The 8,458-nt window shown below is 37.9% G+C and overlaps 1 protein-coding gene across 1 annotated transcript in view; it reads left to right on the plus strand.

Moving 5' to 3' along the window:
• Positions 1-4,912, plus strand: part of LOC126412367 (leucine-rich repeat-containing protein 38-like) — a 44,509-nt gene extending 39,597 nt beyond the window's left edge. The window contains exon 4 of the mRNA XM_050081934.1: positions 4,829-4,912. The gene's annotated coding sequence lies outside the window, so the exon portion shown is untranslated. The remainder of the gene's footprint in view (positions 1-4,828) is intronic.
• Positions 4,913-8,458: the final 3,546 nt, after the last annotated feature.

The following is an 8,458-nucleotide window of genomic DNA, read 5'->3' on the forward strand; positions in this document are numbered from 1 at the left end:
GTCCTTATAAACGCTAGTAATGGAAACCTCCTATCAGCAGCTGTTAATAGCAATGAAATTTTAAATTACAATTGCAGTTATATCGGAAGCGTAAGGTGGACGCCGAAGATGTGGGTGTATTTGTAACTGTATTTTTAACAACACGGTAGTATTTGATGAGGTTAGCACAGAACCCGACTGCGAAACTGTTTGGAAGAAGATAACATGATGCCAGGCTCGCGTAGTTTTGTTCAACGTAGATGAAGATATAGAGCCATATTAAAACGTTCAATAATTTCTAAGCATGTTGTACATTACAATGAATACAGGTGGTACAGGAGCAGAAAGTAATAAACAAGGCAAATAATTGAATTTTTGGCGATAAATATTGATTAGACGTAAAAAGGTAAGAAACTTTGTTCTAAGCTTTTTTGCTCTAAGAATAGTTGTTAACTTTGAGAATATGGAGCTAATTAAGTTAAGTGCCTTTGCTCATTTTCTTTCACTGATCTTATGTGCGATAATACTTTCGGTGTATATGCAGTAAAGAAGGAAGTAATTATAACAATGGGACATGCATTATACGAGGGCTGTCCAGAAAGTAAGTTACGATTGATCGCGAAATGAAAATCACAGTGAAAATCAGAAATGTTTCATTTGTAACAGTTAGCTACACCTTTCAGCTACTTCTCTACGTAGTCGCCGTTCTGACTCAGACATTCGTCGTAGCGTTGTACCAACTTTCCAATACCCTCATCATAGAAGGCAGCCGCCAGTGCTTTCCGCCAATTCTCTACGCTGGCCTAAAGCTCGTTGTCTGTGTCAAAATGTTGTCTTCATCGCCAGCGGTTCGTTTGAGCAGAGATGAAACTCAGTAGGAGACAATTACGGGCTGTATTGTGGGTAACCAAACATTTCCAATTGAAACGGTGCAGGAACATCTTCATTGCCCCTGCAGAATGAGGCTGAGAATTGTCTAGAAGAAGAAACCGCACGACAGTTACGTAATGTTGGTTGCATAGCTTCAGGGGAAAATTCTCACCAGGCCCTCGTACTTGGCGGGAGACACTATTTTCTATAACATCTTTCCGCGCTCACTAAGAGCTCAGGAATGAAAAGAGCGACATAATTCTACCTAGAGTCACACTGAGACACTGCCCAACACATCTTTGCAAAGCTTTATCGGATTTTCATAGTCGTTTCCATTTCGCGACTGATCGTAACTTATTTTCTGGACAGCCCTCGTAAATATTTATTCAGGCAATAGTAAATGCTTGCAATAGCCTCGCAGTAGATCTATTCTCAAACAAAAGTTAATACTAACAATACATTCCTTTATAAAAACAGTTTATTTTAAGGAAATTTGCCATTCAGGGAATTTGGCATTTAACTGCACTTTCACTTGATGAAATTCGACGTGAGAAATCCATCTCAATTTGAGAAGAATTGCGATATTCCCAACTACAACAGCAGAAGTTACTTGCCATATATATCAAGTTTCTGATACGTAGTAACGCAAATTTAATCATAAAATTATTTCTTCTGGACAACTCCTTCTATTCCGTGGACGAATTTTTATTTAAAAACTGATTGCCTCTAAGAAAACCAGTTTTATTGTAGATACATTAGTATGTCTAAAATATGTTGATTAACGTTGAATTAGTGCAGTATGCCATTTAGAAACTTGAAAACTGCTAGTATGTAGCCAGCTACTGAAACTAATCATGTATGCGTATCCTGTGAACTGATTAACATCGTTCAGAGATATATGAATCATGTAAGTAACTAACAAGCACAAGTAGAATATTAGAAAATTAAGAAATTAAAAAATCGGTCAAATGTTTGTGAAATGATTAGTCTAAAAGTAAGAAAGAAAATAGAATAGAGAAACATTTGACACACCTCGTTTGCTGTACAGGATTTCGGTCATTATTCAAAAGCACTTCGAACGTTTTATTTATTACTTCTAGGCAAACCATGTCACAGAAAATTTGACCGCTTTTCCAAGCATTCCTTTTTTCCAAGATTTGTTTGCAAAGCGTTTTCTTATTGACACCTTATTTGCTTTCCTAGCGTCTTTTGTTATCTAAACGGCCTGGATTTAGTACTTGATTATCAGGAAGCAAATTTTGGCAGTTAAGTAACACACCAATATAACTTTCTGTGCCCAAAATAGACAGGCCTTGAAAAGATAAACTGTTTGACATCTCATTTGTCTTCCTAGTATCTGCTGTTCTCGAAATGTCCCAAATTTAGTACCTGATTCGAAGGAAACCGTTTTAGAAATCAAATATCACACTGATACACTGATGCAACTTTTGTTACTTAAAATACTACACCTTGAAGATATGAACTTTTTGTCTCCTCATTTACGTAGCGCCGGGCGGTGTGACCGAGCGGTTCTAGGCGCTTCAGTCCGCAACCGCGCTGCTGCTACGGTCGCAGGTTCGAATCGTCCCTCGGGCATGGATGTGTGTGATGTTCTTAGGTTAGTTAGGTTTAAGTAGTTCTAACTCTAGGGGCTGATGACCTCAGATGTTAAGTCCCATAGTGCTTAGAGCCATTTACGTAGCTGTTCGTCAAGTATTTCAATTTTCCGACGTATTACAAGTTAGCTTTTTCTTAGTTACACTGATTACTTTCAAGCAATTAAAAATGTTTTCAAGTCAAGACCTCGCACTGGTTAATTTGATACTCCGTTTGTCCATTTCCCACTCTTCATTTGGCTGGTAAAATTCGAACGGAATCTTGTTTGAGCGAAGCGAAAACATCCGAAAAAAAGTATGATTTCCACTATTCTCTCTCTTAAATTTGGTTAGAAAAGACATTAATTACGCTGCTTGATAGTCAATACACACAAAAAATAGGTTTAATGGTTCAAATGGTACAAATGGCTCTGAGCACTATGGGACTCAACATCTTAGGTCATAAGTCCCCTAGAACTTAGAACTACTTAAACCTAACTAACCTAAGGACATCACACACACCCATGCCCGAGGCAGGATTCGAACCTGCGACCGTAGCAGCCTCACGGTTTCAGACTGCAGCGCCAGAACCGCACGGCCACCGCCGCCGGCTAGGTTTAATGGATAGCAGAGTGTACTATGGTATCAAACTGAACTCATCCTTTCTTGATAGTGGCTTCGACAACGTAGGTGTGTTTCACAGCAGAAATAACTAACCGTTACGTAGCACAAGTATTTTATATTTTGTAAATATGCGTCCGTATCAAATAAGAACTGCTCCTGGGGCATGACGTGCTATAGGCCTTTATGATGGAGCCGTGATAACAACGCGGTTCCACATTGAAGCCGATTTGTGACGCTACAGTGGACTTTTTTTGTGTTTTCCTGTCACCGTGAGTAAATATCATTGGACGGAGTGTCCTACCAGACGAATTTGATGCTTCTCGATTTAGTGGGCACATAAAAATACATTTTAGACAACATTTTGTTTGAAATAGTTATCCGTTTCCCTTTCACACTGAACATCGTGTAAGACGTTCCTTCATTAGGTCGATTCCAGCCATACATCGTAAATAAAAATTGGATGTATCTCTAGATACAACAGAGAAATGGCACCAGAGGACTCTATAGAGAAATTTTACGTGCATGGTGATTACGTGTTGGTGACACAACCATTCTGAAAAATAAATTGATGGAGAAGGGCAAATGAGTTTTCAGGTCGGAAACTCTGGTCTGTAAATGAATGAGTAAAATTTCGCAAGCGAATATTAGGAAAGATTATGTTAAATGACGCTTTATTGGAGGTCTGCTTGTGTGATTGGATACAACATACGACAACGTTTTGGGTGGGGGGATTTGTATGCACTGAATCTATTTAGAAAGTGCGATGTTTCGTAGAAATAGCATGCAGGTGTTGTACATGGAATATAATATTGATAAACAGCGAAGAGGTGAAGAGAAAAAATGTTTATTATTGTGTAATAAAAATCATCTGGTCAAAAGGACTGATTCAAGTCGAGTGGGAATAATGTATTTCACGATGGATTCCAAAATTTGGGAGAGGGAGTCTGCTGATGTTGCCCTGAATTAAGATGTGGAGGGTACAGAGTCAGAATGGGGGGGGGGGGAGCTATATGTCGGTTAGGCAGCACCACACCATGCAGAGCCACACTTAGCACTTGTTGATATCTCAGAAACGAATCCATTCTAGGGAGAAAACGCTAGCTGCCACAAGAAACGAGATGATATAACAAGAATAGGATTATAGAATAAGGTAAAGTGCTATCACAAGACATGTTCCGTAAAACAGTATCCAAAATATGTAACTAGGAAAAGTTCTGAAAACCAACTTACACATTTAAAATAGTAACAAAACTGGTAACTTTATTCCCTTAACACAAACCAGTTGTTAAGAGACTGGTTGTTTTTAATACCACACCTAGATGTAAGACTTAAACTCATTGTGACCATAAGGGAAATGGTCTACAAAAATCACTGCATGACAAATACAAACAGTGGTTCTACTTTGCCGCAAAATTCGATATTCTTCATATTTTCAGACTGTCACACTTGTTGATTCCCATTAGAGTTTCAGTTTCAGTTGACAGTAAGAATGTCAAACATCTGACAAAATATCGACATATTTCAGCATTCTCCATTCTCTGTCTCTTTCAGAGGTCACTAAATAGCCTTCAGTATTTTCTCATCCGAACGTATTCTCTTCTAGTTGCATTTACTGCATTTTGTATGCAACATTGTCTTGTACTGGAGAGGAATTAAGTCGCACTTGGTTATAGAACCGACTCACAGGTGTTACGTGCAATGTAAGAGAACAGTATAGTTCTCCGAACTACAGACATATTCTTTGGTATTTTGTGTTTCAGGTGGACTGTCGATCCATGGTCTCTCTCCGGCCGCGGTCTTCGCAGCGCGTGCGTTACTGCAAATAAACAAAAAATTCAAAAAAATTCTAGCCTTTACTTTTTTACTTAATTTTCCCTTCCATTTCTAATTATCTGTTATTTCCCTCTCCATTGATCTCCATGCGTCTTGTATTTCTTAACACGTGCTTGAAATCAACAGAACAGACGAGAATGTGCAAAAACCTCGCTATTTCGCAGTGACCCGCAAATGAATGTGATCCGCAGGCAGAGAACGGTAAATCTTGTCCAGTGATTGCAGCTGTAGGAAGGAATGTTTTATTCTAAAATACTTATCAACTATATGACCACTGAGGACGCTGAATGTAGCTGCAGTTCTGAGATGAAGAGACAGAAGCGGACATCGTGGCGGGTCACAACAAACCTGAGAGAAGACTGATGAAAAACAGTAAATAAAATAAGATCCCATATAATAGTAAAGTTCATCTTGCTAGAGCACACACACACACACACACACACACACACACACATATATATATATATATATATATATATATATATATATATATATATATATATATATATGTAGGGTGTTACAAAAAGGTACGGCCAAACTTTCAGGAAACATTCCTCACACACAAATAAAGAAAAGACGTTATGTCGACATGTGTCCGGAAACGCTTAATTTCCATGTTAGAGCTCATTTTAGTTTCGTCCACCTACGCTCAATGGAGCACGTTATCATGATTTCATACGGGATACTCTACCTGTGCTGCTAGAACATGTGCCTTTAAAAGTACGACACGACATGTGGTTCATGCACGATGGAGCTCCTGAAAATTTCAGTCGAAGTGTTCTTACGCTTCTCAACAACAGAACAGATTCGGTGACCGATGGATTGGTAGAGGCGGACCAATTCCATGGCCTCCACGCTCTCCTGACCTCAACCCTCTTGACTTTCATTTATGGGGGCATTTAAAAGCTCTTGTCTACGCAACCCCGGTATCAAATGTAGAGACTCTTCGTGTTCGTATTGTGGACGGCTGTGATACAATACGCCATTCTCCAGGGCTGCATCAGCGCATCAGGGATTCCATGCGACAGAGGCTGGATGCATGTATCCTCGCTAACGGAGGACATTTTGAACATTTCCTGTAACAAAGTGTTTGAAGTCACGCTGGTACGTTCTGTCGCTGTATGTTTCCATTCCATGACTAATGTGATTTGGAGAGAAGTAATAAAATGAGCTCTAACATGGAAAGTAAGCGTTTCCGGACGCATGTCCACATAACATATTTTCTTTCTTTGTGTGTGAGGAATGTTTCCTGAAAGTTTGACTATACCTTTTTGTAACACCCTGTATATATAGCCATATAGTGTATATACATGCCATTGATTATAAGGAAAGTGTCGAAACGTAATTCCCATTCCAGTATTCCCAATTCCTTTCCCCCCTCAGTTTGCTGTAACAATTTGAAAAAGACCTAAAGTTAAAATTGAGAGATGGCAAGATCTCCACGTGTTAGGAACAGATGGTTGCCAGCATCAATCGAAAGGATGATGACTTAAAAATGTCCATTCTTTTTTAGTCTTACAAGTTTTACAGATGTTAGAGTAGCTACGAGCTACCTTCCAGTTCAAAATTATGGAGACGAATTCATTTCTCCCAGTTTGCAGCATATTCCTGTTGGTCTTGGTTCCACCGTGTAATTAATTCCTTACATCTACGTCACCGGAATCTTGCTACAAAATTGACACGACGTCAAATGTAATGTTTTCCATAAATCAAGAAACAACAATGAAACATTATTAACAACAACAATGAAACAACAATGAAACATTATTAAGACAGACAAATTTATCGGCACTAACGAGAATGGATATAACACCAGACTCAAATGGTGTTCTTGTTTCTGCTAACATTAACCGCAAGGGCTATCTTTTTTATAGTTATGCCACTTTTATCATTATGATGAGACACACACCTGTTGGTTATTTAGAGTTCTGTCACTGGCCTAGTATAAAACGTCTACACATGCTTATTAATAAAGCCCGATTTCTAATTAAGTCGCGTACTGTGCAGGATAGGTCTTGATTGATAGGTTTTTGATGTCCATCTCTACAGACTCTTACGTTTCTGGAAATAACATATATTTAACAAAACATTTCACAAACTTAGAAGAGTAACTCAAACGACAGTATCGTTTTGCATTGCAAAAGTTTAACAGTTATTTAAAGCTAAAATGAGTGAATCATAATGGACAGTTCAAATATTCGGCAAATACTGAGAACGTCTTTGTAATAAGAACCATAATAGTTCTTTGCCATGATGTTTATATCGATGAGATGTTGAAAATCCTTCAGGCAAAAGAAAGTGAGTAGAATAAGCTTTAACCTGTCTACTTTCTCACCTACGTGCAACGGCGCAAGTGTCACTTCTGTCTCCTTCAGAACTGGTAGCAGTGACAACTGACCCTATTTCATTAAGGGATTTAATTATGGATGACGCATTTCTATGACAATGTAGCTCATTAAGTTTTTATTACTTTCCTCCTTTGCTACTTCATCACCTGAATTTGGTTCGTGGACTTATTTTCCTTTAATACATTCCAGAGTATCAGAATGACCTTCGTCTATATTGTCATGCACTATGACACGCGAATGCGCTGATAATAACATCATTATTCTACATGGAAATGGGGCAAAAAATATCATGTATGGGTATATTCCTGAAAAGAGACAACTCAAAATATCTTCTTCAAAACCGAGGTAAATAAATACGTTAGAGAAAAAAAAAAGAAGATCTATAGAAAAGGAAGCCAAAATTTCAACACTACAGCATCGCAAATAATACAGTTCATATTTTAATCCAAAGTATCTTGTTTACTGAGGAAGAATAACAACAATTAAATTAGAAAATAACGAATTCCTAATGGCCAAAGCACAGAAATCGAACACATCGGTTTATTCATTAAAACTGGCATAACTCGAAATTCCCTGAAATGATTCTTCAAAACTGCCACAGTCCAAAATACCTCACCGTTATACACTTATCTTCTTCAACAAAAGAGACACAAACAGAAATATCGCATTGCAGTCTGTGACTTCAATGCTAAAAAACTACACAACTCAAAATAATACGCTCTTTGGAGTTCTTAACCATGATCTGTTCGCTATGGGATTCAGTGATCAGATAACAATGCAACGCTCTTGTTGTTATGAGCACGTTCCTACTCAAATGAGTTAAAGTGACGTAAATTTAATTGACTTTTTCGGAATCATTAACATTTTGTTTTATCTGTTATTACTTTTATGTTGTAATTTCATATTCTGACACGTTCCATGACCTTGGAGATATGCTCCTCAATTTGGTCCTACGGATCTAGACGTGTGAATAAAAAATTAAAAAAATTCCCAATAAAGACCAGAAACATACTTTCAATGACTGGACAAGTATCGTTTCTTCAACTCTGTCATAGTAATAACTCAAAAATGAATAACTGTACAGTGAAAGATAGAGGGTAATATACAGGGTGTAAATTTTAAATTAACAAACCAGAATAATTCGAAAAATAAGCTTCACACGAAAAAATGTGTAGAATCAAAGTCGATTATTTTCGAGGGGGACATCTG

The sequence above is a fragment of the Schistocerca serialis genome, chromosome 7, assembly GCF_023864345.2.
Source record: "Schistocerca serialis cubense isolate TAMUIC-IGC-003099 chromosome 7, iqSchSeri2.2, whole genome shotgun sequence".
Lineage (NCBI taxonomy): Eukaryota > Metazoa > Arthropoda > Insecta > Orthoptera > Acrididae > Schistocerca > Schistocerca serialis.